Here is an 11623-nt window from a genome sequence, read left to right on the forward strand (position 1 = left end):
TGTGAGACTAAAAAACTATTAGGACGTAAAAGTAAATAATTTAAATCATCCACCGTCTGTGCTTCTAACGTTTTTCAGTGTTGCCAACTGATAGATCATTTTCCTATCGCTGTAGAAAAAAAAATTGTAACGTTCAGCTTAAATATAAAAGTGTAACTTTCATATGTATTCAAATGATATCAATCATCTCCTGAACGAAGGTCTCCATCATTTTCTTCTACATGTTTCCATCAGCTGATCTCCATCCATTTGTACAGTTTCTGCTAAACGGCAGGTTATATCTATACATTTTGTATTCGATTGTCTTCTATGTACATCGCTTCTTATCTCTAGAAAATCCAATGTATGTTATTTCTCGTCCATCTTCTATCTGTTCTAGGTATGTGACCCACCAGTTCCGTTTCTGCTTCATTGCAGAGTATGTCACATCCTACATAGCATAAGTTTGCGCTTTACTTGCACTAGACTTGCGGAACTTTAAAAAGTTTTCTGATCTCTAAGTTAGCAGCAAGCGAGCATCTGCAAGATTCTAACAATCTGTCAGTTACATACTAGTAGCCAACTTGCATTAAAAGTTGTGAATTGCTGATTTACACACAGTTGGGGCCATTTTCGTTTCGCTTGCTATTCTTCACTTCCTTCTTAGAAGTCTTACGATCATAGTACAGCCGGAAATTCCTCAATATCAAATATAAGAACACAATTATATTTCAAACAAAACAACTTAAATGCAATATGTTTTGTTAAAAATATTAAGCAGTCATTTATTAGGGCTAAGTCTCGATTTTGTTTGAAGTATAGCAAATATAATTATAGTAATAATTATATAAATACAAAATAGATTGCAGCACACTTCCTAATGCAATTTTTTGTCACAGAAATCACAAACTTCCAAAAAGAAACTTATGAAACATTACTTAAAAATACGTTATTTTTACGTAGCATAAATGTCAAGTATACTGCGTAAAGCTTTCGTTATATCTAAAATGCAACCCATCCTAACTCTTAATAGAGCTAGTTACATCATGCAGACGGTGTGTAGGCCAATTAAAGGGTATGCTTTATCCAGTTCTATCTTAAAACAAGCCATTTCTCATTTGCTTGTTTTTATACAGTAGATATTGTTACCGAATTAAAACTACTATCCTTATTGTAACAACAAGGCGTCTCAGTAACTCAGTCACGGTAATTCCTAATAGGTCGGTTAAGCCAATAGTTGTTATTATCTGAGCTGCCTCGTATCTGACGGCAAACACGGCGCTAGTGAACAGGAAATTTGCGGACGACCTACAGAATTTCAAAGCTAGTAAATCTTGTCATAAACTTAAATACTATAATCAATATATAAGGCTAGTTCCAATAATAAGTACATTAATCACACTATTAGATGTCGTTGCCTGCACTGCCGAATAAACGTTTATCTCTTATATTCCGTAACAAAAAAGTGTCGCTACCTACCTTGATTAGATGACTACAAGTTGTCTCTGACGTACACTACCTGTTATTACATATATATCTCCTCTTACTAGTCACTTCTCATACAAAGTCGCTCGGCGAGAAACAAATATGATTTCTATATTTAAAAAGTGCCTTTAAACCATGCAATCATCGTGATTAATATTAGACAACTTATTATTCTCGGATCATTTTAGCACACTGCAGTACGCAGTATTAGTACTGTGTACTAATTTCATACACAGAATTTCAATAAAGAGAATTCTTCGTTAACTAATACCGTATCATGTTCTAATTACTTTTACATTATCCCCATCTAAAAATTCTTGATCTAAAAATCTATGACCTAATGCCTCAATAAAATAGTATGGTTATGTCTCATACGAAATGTCTTCCTTTCATCCGAAGAAACATTATGTCTGCTTCCCTCTACCACTATTATTTCTTCCCTTCATAAATTACTTATAAGTATTCGCTTTCATCCGTCTACTTTACCCTAAACCCTAGATATATAATACTAGCAAAACAAAATAATCTCACTGATAATGTTAGAATAAAAACGTCCCAGCCTGTATGTCACATACGCACGTAAAATTACATTCTTGGTGCTAATTCTTATTCTCCATACTGTCTAATATATTCCGATAAATTAATGGGTAGCTTGGGCGCTTTTCGTACACGTAGGCCCAAGTTCAATTCTCGGTGCTTCTTTCATATAAACCATAGTAATCGTTTTACTTTTTAAACTAGTTTCCCATCTTTCATAGCCAGGAAGTGCAAGCCTAAGGCGTTAAAGTGAAATAACACATGCTCTATACCTACAAAAGGCGCTTGTCCGGTATTCAATTAATGAAACTGAAACGTGACTTTGAGCAAAATAACATTTTCAAATACTCTCCTCCCATTTACACACAAAACTCCTATCTATTAATTTACGACCGCTATAAATCACGAGGTGAATATACCGTATTTTAGTTTACGTAACAGTTTTAAACACGAATAAATCTTCTTTGTGGCTAAGTGGTTAGCGTACGCGCCTTTGGCGTGGGGAATAAATTTCCTGCTGAAGCTCAAGGATTCTGATTCCACGTTAATCAGTAGGTCCATGTCTCACATAACTATGGTGCTAAAAAGGGACACTAAACTCCAAATCAAATACGATTATTTGTACCTTCAAGGAAGAATAAGAAAAAATCTAAATTTTCTCATAAAATGATTACAAAAGTATCACATACCAAGCTTTATTCAGCTCCTGCATTTCACAAAGTTAACTTTTTTTCCAGGTGCGCCTCAAAATGAAAAAAGTTGGGAACCACTGACATATGCTAACAAATATAAAAATATTATTCGTCATCAAAATTCAAACTTATGTTCAGTTCAATATTACTAAAGATAAAAACAAGCAAAATTCAAAGCAGATGTAGGCTACCCAGTTCCTTTCCCCTACTGTAAATGTTAATACCACACACAAAAAATAATAAAAATTAATACTATATTACATAAGTAATCAGTTTCACCCATCATTTAATGGTCTTTTCATGTAACACTAACTTCTTATATTCTGAAGATATGCTAGAATTCTATGAGCAAGAAAATAATCGCATATTTATTATGAAATTTATCTGTCTGTGTGTTTATGCATCTATTCTTTTAATATGTAAAATAATAACTACGCCTCGTCCCGACGGAGAGGTCCAAACAATCCAAAATTCCTTGCTATTTGTTTATTGTGTTTGGCTTTCGGCGCGGTAGATCCTGATTCGATTCCCGGCAGCGTCACAGGTTGTGTTCAATTTTAGTGCCAAATAAGTAAAAACTCCATCGAACAAAAGATTTAGCGTACGGTTTTCCACGTGGGAGAGCCCTGGTTCAAATCCAAGTGCAATAACCAATATTAAATCCCTGTAGCCTCCATATTACATTACACTATACATTAGTTAATTTATAATTCCATAAAAATACACCGAGTCATATGGTTTTCGATGCCGGAAAATCCGCAATCAATTCCCAATAAAAAACAAACACTTCCGTCCCCCTTTTACTCCCAACAATTACAAGTGTTTACGTGTATTTCATTTCCAATGTCCCTTCTCATATGAAAGAAAAAAACATAAAACAAGAAAAAAACAAAGCCAGTACTTACAGATAAATTCTTCTTCTCTGTTAACTTCTATAAAATGCAATTCACCAACTCAAACGCATCGTGCACTTTTATTTCTTCAAATGTAACCACTTGATTTGCATCAAAGTTTGTATACCAACGAAAATAAATCCAAAAAGTTCTACCAAATTCTAGAATGATTTTATTACTCTCACTCTCCGTGACTCATATATTACATCCTCTGTGTCGCCCAACCTCCCCTGCGGGCACTTAAACAAATGGTGGTCTCTTTTCTTAAAGAACCCTTGTCGTTCTGAATTAATTTTCCTGTCGCGTCCTGAACCTGTCGCGTTGCAGTTTACCTGTTCTTTTCCCAAACAATTAATCTTTAAAGGATTCCGTTTCCGTTTCAAAAAAGTCTATCAAAATCAAACGGTTGACATTAATTATACACTTCAAGAACCATGCGTAAATTCTTTACATTATTAATTACTTCTTTATATTAAAATGTCCACCCTACCCAAAACTAAATTAACATTCTTTTCTCATTTAAACCCAAAATAATTTATTTTCAGTAACTAACGTTGTTTTATTTAAATTTGTCACTATAATTCAAAGCACTACAAAGTCTGCCGATTCGTTCTATCTCACACCCTCATTACAAATCCATTCAACTTATCACTTTATATATGGGCGAGCTCTGTTTAGACATTCAAAATGTTACAAAGTACACAAGAAATAATTAATCAACATGAAGTACAAACACAGCCGACCGTTTCGTTCAATTTCATATTTAAACCTTTATCAAAAAAAATAATTCATCCTGTCACTTTAACATGCTCTACAAAGGAACGCATATAAAAAAAATTAACAAAAAATATGTAGGTCGTTATTACGTAGGCAAAATAATGAAACTACAGTCCGGTACAGCATAATTACATGTTAGTAATTGTACCTAAAGTACCGGTAATAATTCAAGTTCAATTGAACCTTTGTACTTCAATGAGAGTACTTAGAGTAATTACAATATTCATTACTTCAACGACAATATGTACATAGAGTACCTAGAGTATGTAGTGAAACTAATTAAAAAAAGGTAGAAACACTAATTGAAAGTGGTAGAGAAACGCATATTACTCTACTACCCCTAAATCGTATATTACACTGCAAAATTAATATTCCTTACTGAGCTCCTTCGTGGCTAAGCGGTTAGCGTACGCGCCTTAGACGTGGGACCCCGGGCTCGATTCCCGGGGGGAGCTCACGTGGTTCGGACTCCACGTTGAACATTAAGTCCACGTCTCATATAACTTTGCTGAACAGGATGTTAAACTGATAAAATCAAATCAAAATATTATTATTAGAAAGAAGAAAATACATTTTAGCAACTGTTGATTTTTGTACAATTAAAGAATATCTTGTGAATATCTAAAATGCAACCCATCCTAACTCTTAATAGAGCTAGTTACATCATGCAGACGGTGTGTAGGCCAATTAAAGGGTATGCTTTATCCAGTTCTATCTTAAAACAAGCCATTTCTCATTTGCTTGTTTTTATACAGTAGATATTGTTACCGAATTAAAACTACTATCCTTATTGTAACAACAAGGCGTCTCAGTAACTCAGTCACGGTAATTCCTAATAGGTCGGTTAAGCCAATAGTTGTTATTATCTGAGCTGCCTCGTATCTCTATAAACGCATATTACTCTACTAGGGGTGTACATATACAGTTTTGTATATACAATTAAATTTAGTGAATTCAGCATAATTCTAGGTTTTAGGATTATTTTGTATAACTGAAATGTGGAGTGACTCTAAGTATTGCTGAGTTTTGATATATTCCAATAAAGTGAAAACTGTACTTAATGGAAGCAAAGATGTTTTGGAAAGCTGCAAAAGTATATCTTTAAATGTCATAGCATATGCTTACAGTTTTCACTGTCATTCTAAGAGTAATAACACATATAATAGCATTCGTGGAATTAAAAATATAAGTTGTTCATTAATTTCCAGTTTCAATATAACTTGCAAAACAAGCCTCATTATTCATTACTATGATTATTTGATTAATATCATCCTTTCTGTTTGTTTTGCAAATTTGTAATTAAATAGGCCCCTAATCTGATCATACAATTTCCCAGACAGATATTTATGAGCAAGGAATCAAATCTCTTCTTACACCATCGTTGTTTAAGAGTACAAAGGACTAGTATCTACTTGCGTTGCTCTTGTCAATTTACTTAATAAAATATGAAACAAGATATACGGTATAACTGAAAAAGACAGTATCCTAATAGTTATACAACCTTTCGTCAAACAAAATGTTACAAGCAACCAGGAAAACTAACATTGATATCAAATATTCAGATCATGTCTTGCCCCCCCCCCACTTTTAACGTCCAACCGCCGCCACTGGTTTAATGGTATATATTGATGCTTAACAAAATAATGGAAACACCTGTAATTTACAAGACGTAAGATGTAGAGGTTGGAACGTGTGTCTTAAGGGTCTTCACTACAGCGAAATTAAACTACCGCTAACTTTAGAGTTTTACTGTAATATCTTCAAAACAGATAAAAATATTCGAAAAGCAGAAACGTAGTGAACTAGACAATACGATTTTGCATGTGATACCGTTATCACAACTCATCTATCTTCTTACGATTTGCAACTGTAGCTAGTTTTAGTATTTTTTGCGGATTCTGTAAGTAGCGGTATACCAAAAGCAGATAGGCGAATTGTGTTGAAGGTATCACATGCAAAATCGTATTGTCTAGTTCACTACGTTTCTGCTTTTCGAATATTTGAATTTGTTTTGAAGATATTACAGAAAAACTCTAAAATTAGGGGTAGTTTAATTTCGCTGTAGTGAAGACCCTTAATGCGTGCAGACGGTGGTGTCGCAGAATGGAAGACTTTTCGGTATTTCAAAGAGGTCAAATTGTGAGTGAGAGGTTAGTTGGAGTAAGTGTATCTACGGTGAGCAGTGTGTTGCGACGCCCTCTAGAAAGTAGTGATGGCCTACAGAAACCATGATAAAACATTATCAAAGGGGACTAATAATGCCATCCATTATTGAAAGGAAACCACTAAAGGAAATCATCAGTGGCATGAATCATTCATTGATCATTGAAAATATTATCACAAAGGAGTGTACAGTAAATGATACGACATTAAATGGAAATCAATTAGTACATCTTACATATCACTGCGATAATCATAGCTTAATGTGAATTGCATAATCTGAACATTCGCAGCCAGGTTGCAATTCACAAAACACTGATCACCACAAATAAATAAAGCTTTAGTGTGAAAAGTAGGCTACATATTATTGGAAACATCTAATATGATCTGATGAATTTTCTTGCACCTTATTTCCAGCAACAAGATGTAGGCCTATATATGTATGGTGAACGCCCAAAGAAATTTACACTTGTTAGCTATTCCTTCCCCATCGATACGTAGCAGCAGCTCTGCGATTCCCTGGATAACAATTTCGTAATAGTACGCTTACAGTAGGCATTACTGTCGGTGATTAGTTTTTAGGTGACCTATGGTCCAGTTCTTGTTTCAGGCCAATAGCGAAAATTTTCGAGATAGTCGTATTTCAATTAGCACACTGAAACTGTTAAAGCATAATTCTATGAACATCGGGATGAACTATAATAACACCTACACTGGCCAGTCGTATTCCCAGACTCCCAACATTATTGAACAGCATGATCAGTTCTATAGCAAATATCCTTCTCCATCCTCACGTAGGGAAATGATTCTTTCCATGCATTAGAAATGATTTAATATTCGTATGAAAACTATTAATAACGTTTATGTCTCTATTCTATGGCGAATCACAATTGTTCTCGTGAATGACATATTAATAATGTAATGTGCATTTTGTTCTGATGTTTCCATTACTTTGATAGCTGCCTGTATCATTAATTTGTTTTCTCTAACGCAGTGTTTCTCAACCTGGGGGTCGCGAAGATAAGCGGAAGGTAAATGAACTGACGAAATTTGGTTTTAATCCATTCACTTTTAGAAATGGATCCTACTATTATAGAAATGGCTATCGTGCGATCTCTGCAATAGATATATTAAAAATTCCACACAAGCTTATTACAGACTAGAAATTATAAGGGGGTGCGCTGGCAAGAGGACGTGATAAAATGGGGGTCGTGATAGAAATTAGGTTGAGAACCACGGCTCTAACGTGTAGTTTTTTTTTAAAAATAAATTGCATACCTTCTGAAAAGAATATCTTGATCTACTTATTCAATATACTTATCTTGATCTACTTATACTACTAAATTCATGATTATTTAAATCAAGTCGGAATCAGCAACTTTTTTTTTTTTTCAGTTTCTACAATTTCACTTACTAACACTTTGAAATTAGAATGCAGTAAGAAGTTCATAGGGTCTCCGTGCCACATAACAGTTCAGTCTTTAATGAGCGAACTGGGGGCGCGGTGGCTCAGTGGTAGAGCGTTCACCTCCGGTGCTTGGTTCGATCCCAGCTCGCGCCGTGTGACTTTGTGGTGGACAAACACCGTGCTCGTGGGTTTTCTCGGGGTTCTTTCGTTTTCTCCCACTTTATTAATTCCATCATTTCACTCATCTCTCATCATCACCGTCTCCTTTAGCCTAACTGTGGGACGTAAAACTTAAAGATTTCATTTCATTTTCAATGAGCGAACTTTGTTTCCAAGCAAAAGCGCTTTCTCAAGAAAATAGGCAACATAACTTCTTTCTTAGGTCCTTGTCCAGTGCATGGGAAACAAAACTTTCAATTTCTTCTGCGTATAGCTTTATTTCATTCCTGACTATTCCAAATAGAAATTCATAGAATTTTACTGGATGAGTTTCCACACGGTAATAAGAACGATAATCATCACCTCTTTGGCATTTACTTTAGAGCTCCTTCATGGTTAAGCGGTTAACATACGCGCCTTTGGCGTGGGAGACCCGGGTTCAATTAATGGCGGGAGCTCATGTGGTTCGGATCACACGTTAATCTGTAGTTCCACGTCTCATATAGCCTCGCTGCTGAACGGGGAGTTAAACTCAAAATCAAGTCAAGTCAAGCATTTGCTTTCTGTACGCTCTGGCATTTATTACCATTAACTGCAGAACTAATGACTGAATTGTCTCGTAACTTCAGACCGTTTTGAGCAAAATTTTCAAGTTGAGTTAGTAATTCAAATTTCATTTCTGGCTTATCAAATATTTTATCTGTCATTTGCTTACTGTTTTTAGCATAAATATTCTGTAGATCTCTCAGTTTCATACCTTTTCCGTCAAATTCTTTAAGTTTTAATGATATGCGTTTCCATTTTATCAAAAGATTTCTCCATACTTTGCTCAAGTTTACAACATAAATATTTCTCACATCTTTCAGTTTTATTCCATTTTTAGTTAATTCTTCCAGTTTAGTTACCATTATCTGAAGGAACTCGTAATTTAGTAGCCTACCCACCTTGAAACTGTGACGAACATCTGTTTCCTTTTCTATATATGAGTCTATACCTAAATCATGTTTATGTATTTTAGGCTCACACATAACTATTGTAAACAAAGTTCCAACTCTTAGTGGAACTCGTGCACTATTCAACGAAACAAAATCTGTCGTAAGTATTCTGCAAATCACAAGAGGGGACATTCTCTAATTATGCAAAAGAACTTCCAGTACAGAACAGAATTATCGTAAATAAACCATTGTTTGTTAAGAGTGATATAAATATATTTATGTTTAATAGATAAAGACATTCTTGGTCTTCTATTGGAATATGTCCTGTGCATTTTGTTCATACTTAAAAGTGGACATACGTAGAATAATATCCGAACTACATAAAAATAAAAAAAGAGCTTCATATACGTACATTTTCTCTGTCACTTACAAGCACAGACTTTTCTTTATCTACTGCTTCGCCGAGCACTGTAAAATCTACTGAACAATTTAATGGAAGATACTGACAAACTTCTTTACTTAGTGTACAGAATTTCTCCTCGGGGCTTGATTTACCAACATCATATACTTTTTTTCTGTCTCCTATAACCACAGGTTCTTTTTCATTTCTTCTATCATCGAGCTGGGCACAGTCCACAGGACTGTTCCACGGATGCAAATCAGAATTAAAAGTGGATTTTTCCTCAAATACTTACAGTTGTTTAAATTTCGATGTCTTCTTTTACTTTCTGGTTCAAAACTGGTTGAATCACACATGCCTACGTATAGCAGTAGGGAAAGAGGTGCTCCCACTACCTTGCATTCAGAGGCATGTTGGAATTTGCAATTCCAGCAATCTCCCTTATGCGCGGCGATATTCCCACCTTTGCGGACTACGCATGATTCTATCTAATTCGCGAGCAAGAAAAACCGTTCATTTGGCTGTAATCTTATTCAAACGCCTCTACTTGATATTGTTGAAAATATACATCTGTTGTATTGCTGGATATCTGCTATATTGTACAGAGTGTAACGTTCAAATCAAATGTTCTTTATATTTTCCAAATGCTTTGCATAAAAGAGAAATCTGGGAAATCTAATCTTCCTTCTTGAACTTTACTTGAAACATGTAAAATTCTTATTTACATAAGTAAACAAATGCAAAGGAGCCTAGTTTAACAGTACAGGTGATTGTCAGCGGATTTCTAATACATGTATAGCAATAGTCTTGGTCTTATCTCGGTCGATAAATAAGGACCTCAGTCTCGTTTTTAGTGGGAAATCATCATATTAGTCTTGACTTCGTCTCGATCAGTAATTTGTTTGTTTTAATCTTGGTCTCTGTAGCAGACTTGCTAACCTCAGAGGACAAAATTATTGAATTTCGTCTTTAAAATTATATATATATATATATATATATATATATATATATATATATATATATATATATATATATATATATATATATATATAATTATCGTATATTCGTTATGCATGTAATAATAGTAGAAACACGTTTAATTTATAATAAGCTTATCTAATAAGCTTCAGTTTCGAGCTCCAAATCGACGTCACTGCCATTATTATTTTTAAAATCCTTATTAACCTTACTTTGAGTAACAACAATATCCCCAGATCTCGTAAACGTAATTGAATTTAAAGAATCAATGCTAAGTTGTCATTTGCCAATTCTCAAATCGTTATTGATTTATGTTAAGGGAAATACCTGTTAAAAACCTCATTGTGTTTATTTTATAATTATTTAATGCACATCTACAGTTCATTTGTACAATCGAGAACTCAAATAAATTGTGTGAAATGATATGTGTAAAAATGGAAGTTTTTAATTTCCTCCTTGTTTCTTCACTTCATTTTTAACTTTCGTTAGAATTGTCGTGGGCCGCATACTCCTTCGTAGCTAAGTGTACTCTGTCACGAGTTCAGTTCCCAGTAAGTGTTGTTTATCAAGATTATTCCAGTTTATCTAACCTAAACAATGATTCAGATCCCAAGTAATAATATCTTGCCTCATGTAGTCGCGGTAGTGAAAAGGAACAGTAAACCGAAAGCATTGAACTCAAATAAAGTGGTTTCATTTCAGTTTGTTGAATTTGTATTGTCCAAGATTACAACCCAGAAAACCCAGACGGAAACGACAAAAGTACAAATATATTTAATTAAATTGCAATACAAAGTTTACTAATTTTTAATTATTATCCACTATATTCTTCTTGACTGCTATGCTTAATAGCAGAAAAGCACGCTCATTATTTAAACAAATATTACTACTAGAATAATAAATCACTACTACAATATGTTTCATTTCAAAAGAATAAAATGGTTAATTGCCGTATTAGTTTTTCGAGGTATAAATAACACAATTTTCAGCTACTTTACAAGCAGGTTAACTTAACTCTACATAGTCTTACAGCTACAGAACTTAAACGTTATTGTTGGGTTGGATCTCTAAACAGGTTAAATGCAAACTCCGATGTCTCGCAAAATTTTGAATCGAAGAAAGTACATGATATTCCGTTTCTTATGCTAGTTTATGAAGTTGTATACTATATACTATATATCCTGATTTTCTTCTTCTACTTAACAATATTAATAATTCCT

This window comes from Thermobia domestica, chromosome 10 (assembly GCF_964235325.1).
Source record: "Thermobia domestica chromosome 10, izTheDome1.hap1.1, whole genome shotgun sequence".
Lineage (NCBI taxonomy): Eukaryota > Metazoa > Arthropoda > Insecta > Zygentoma > Lepismatidae > Thermobia > Thermobia domestica.